Source organism: Otolemur garnettii, unplaced genomic scaffold (genome assembly GCF_000181295.1).
Source record: "Otolemur garnettii isolate 467f Iridium unplaced genomic scaffold, OtoGar3 scaffold00293, whole genome shotgun sequence".
Classification (NCBI taxonomy): domain Eukaryota; kingdom Metazoa; phylum Chordata; class Mammalia; order Primates; family Galagidae; genus Otolemur; species Otolemur garnettii.
In genome coordinates this window covers 247,679-250,746 of record NW_003852688.1, presented here as the reverse complement: position 1 = coordinate 250,746, position 3,068 = coordinate 247,679, and the positions used below count along the sequence as shown (strand labels likewise).

Here is a 3,068-nt window from a genome sequence, read left to right as displayed (position 1 = left end):
CCCGCCACCTCAGGTGTACGTGGCTGGCGCCTTAGCCGGTTGAGCCACAGGCGCCGAGCCTGTGCTCAGCTTTTTAAAGTTAACATTTTCTATGTAGTTTTACGTATTTATATTCTAGGTATTTGTTATTCCATTATATTGCTATGTCACAGTTACTAAGTCTTTGGATAGTTTTAATTTTTTTGCCAAATATAATGCTACTTTGAACATGTTTATACAAACTCTTTTTTCTTCTTTTCATTTCTTTTTTTCTTTTTTTGATCTGGGGCTGGGTTTGAACCCGCCACCTCTGGGTGGGACTGGCACCCTACCCTTTTTGAGCCACAGGCACTGCCCATTTGTTTGTTTGTTTGTTTATTTGTTTGTTTTGAGACAGAGTCTCAAGCTGTCACCCTAGATAGAGTGCCATAGTGTCATAGCTTACAGCAACCTCCAATTAGGGCTCAAGTGATTCTCTTGCCTCAGTTTTTCATTTTCGATAGAGATGGTGTCTCACTCTTGCTCAGGCTGGTCTCAAATTCATGCCCTCAAGTAATCTACCCATCTTGGCTTCCCAGAGTGCTAGGATTACAGGCGTGAGCCACCATGCCTGGGCACAAACTCCTTTTTCTGTTAGATGATCTTTTGGTAGTATATTCCCAAGGTAAGATTACCAAATCAAATGGAATGAAGAGCTTTGGAGCTCTTGTTACGTATTTCTTAGATGTTCTCTGGGAAGACTGATCTCACAGTTGCTGAGATCTTTTTATCCGTGTTCCATATGGAATTGTTTCACTTTCATCAGGGGAACCTCCAGGGAGGAGGGCCCTCTGATGGTGGCAGGGCTGACAGAGGGGTGCTCTAGCTTGAGAGCATGATGACTACTCAAGACGGAGGAACATGTGCCTCTGTCTGGTTAGGCAGCTTTTCAGTGGAGGCTGGAGTTCCGATTGTCAGCAGAATGGCATCATATACCTCTGAGACCACATGTGGATCTCAGCATTTCTATTATAAGGAATCTCGTTTTTCACCCACCTCATCTGGAAATATTTACAAATAAGGTAGACCTTGGAAAGCTGAGGTTTAGTTTGTTTTCTTTGGTGGTGTCACAGATGTTGAAGATATTTCCAATGAACAAAGACAAGTATAGTGTTTGCTTTATGATCTTTTGAAACTGACTGTTAATGGCCAAGCAAGTTCTGGCTGCATCATTGCCCAGAGCTGAGCTGACTCTGTTATCCTGGCCCCATTCCAGCTTGGACAAGCACTGCCTTTAAGGACTAGTCCTAATTAAGTACTTTTTGCCTGTGCCCCAGGTTGGTATGCACCTGGGCTGAACACCTGCTTCACTCCACCCAAGAGGTGTCTGTACGTCTGTGGCGGGTGAGACATTTCCTGGGCAGCTTTCCATCTGGAAAGGGCTTTGAGGCGCTGCACTACAAGAGGTGTTTGGTCCAGGAGAAGTTGTTCTTTGAGTTCTTTCTTAGGGAGGTGCAAGGGAAAGAAAACAGAGATCTTGGTGACAGGCCTGGGTTTGAGTTATAGCACGGCCACTTTAGAAGGAAGGATCCTTGGGCTGGCCATGTCTCCTCCCTTTGTGTCTTTATTTGTGCAATGGGTTGTTGAGAGGCTCATAAGCTCGCGTGTGGAATAAAAGTGTTCACTAATTCTAAAGCGCTATATAAACGCTGATAGTTTCCTGGTGAACTCTCCTCCCGATACCTCTGATCCTTACTGTGGACTGACTTTTGACAGGATCCTGGTCATTTGTTGATAATGATAGTCATAATCATAACTGACATTTTTTGAGGTCTTTCTTAAAATTTCAGATTAATATAAGGGCACAAGTGATTAGGTTACATTGTCGTAACTGACATTTATTGAATGCCTAATCTACATACCTTATTTTCCTAGCTCCTTCACTTAAACTCTCAGAATCTCAGTTTCTTTTTCCGAAAATGAGAATAATTACTAGAATAATAACTACCTTCAGATCGAGTGAACCAGTCTACTGTGGTGCTGCACACATTTAGTAAGCACTCGACTGGTGTTCTAATCATAAGCATCGTCTTATCCCATTTGATTCTCAGTACCCAGGGAACGACACAGCAGGATCATCCCCAATGGACAGATGAATCATCTGGGACTCAGAAGAAACTTGTCCCAGGTCTCCTAGCTAATTTTTTTTTTTTTTTAGACCAGAGTCTCACTATGTTGCCCTTGGTAGAGCGCCATGGTGTCATCACTTACAGCAACCTCAAACTCTTGGGCTTAAGTGATTCTCTTGCCTCAGCCTCCTAAGTAGCTGGGACTACAGGCACCGCCACAATGCCCAGCTATTTTGTTGTTGTTATTGTTGTCATTGTTGTTTAGCAGGCCCAGGCCAGGTTCAAACCCACCAGCCCGGATGCATGTGGCCGGCACCCTATCCACTGAGGTACATAAGTCGAGCCGCTCCTAGCTAATTATTTGCAAGGGCAGAACTCTTATCCGAAGCCAATATTCTGTCACTTGTGGACCTTTTAGTGGGACGGGCTATGGTGTTTAGCCATACGAAAGGGATGGCTATTTGGTAATTTTGGTACCTAGGGAAGATTCAGTTCACGTTGGCACCCATGTAGGATTTATTATTTACCAGGTGCTCCATAGCTGCTCTGGATCAAGACAAAGACAATAGTCATAGGTATTCACAGCATTAATTCACAATATTGACCTCAAATCCTACTGTTTTCTGGTACAGCCTCCCTGGTCTTCCCAACCCCATTTGTAGGCAGTAGATGGCTTCTGCCATCTCTGCTCCAGCCATGTCTTCCATGTGACCTTTACCTGCCCTTCCCAGGAGGGGCCTCAGGGCTTTTCATTGCTCAGCTCTTCTGAGTCACGATTGCCTCATAGGCTAAGCCATCTTCCTTAATTATCTGTCACGTCAGTGGCACTCAAATCTCAGGTGCACGTTACTGTATTGACTAAACCCATCACACAGAGGTGCCGGGTGTGCTGGTTGATAGCAGAGCAGAGCCTGCTCCACCCTTAGGGCTGAAAGTCCCTTGAGGGCTGGAACCAAATCTCTTACACCATTTTTTTTTTTT

The 3,068-nt window shown here is 44.6% G+C and overlaps 1 protein-coding gene across 2 annotated transcripts in view; it reads left to right on the top strand.

The window, feature by feature from the left end:
* CPA2 (carboxypeptidase A2) overlaps positions 1 to 3,068 on the top strand; it is a 21,267-nt gene that overhangs the window by 17,218 nt on the left and 981 nt on the right. The gene's annotated exons all lie outside the window — the stretch shown is intronic.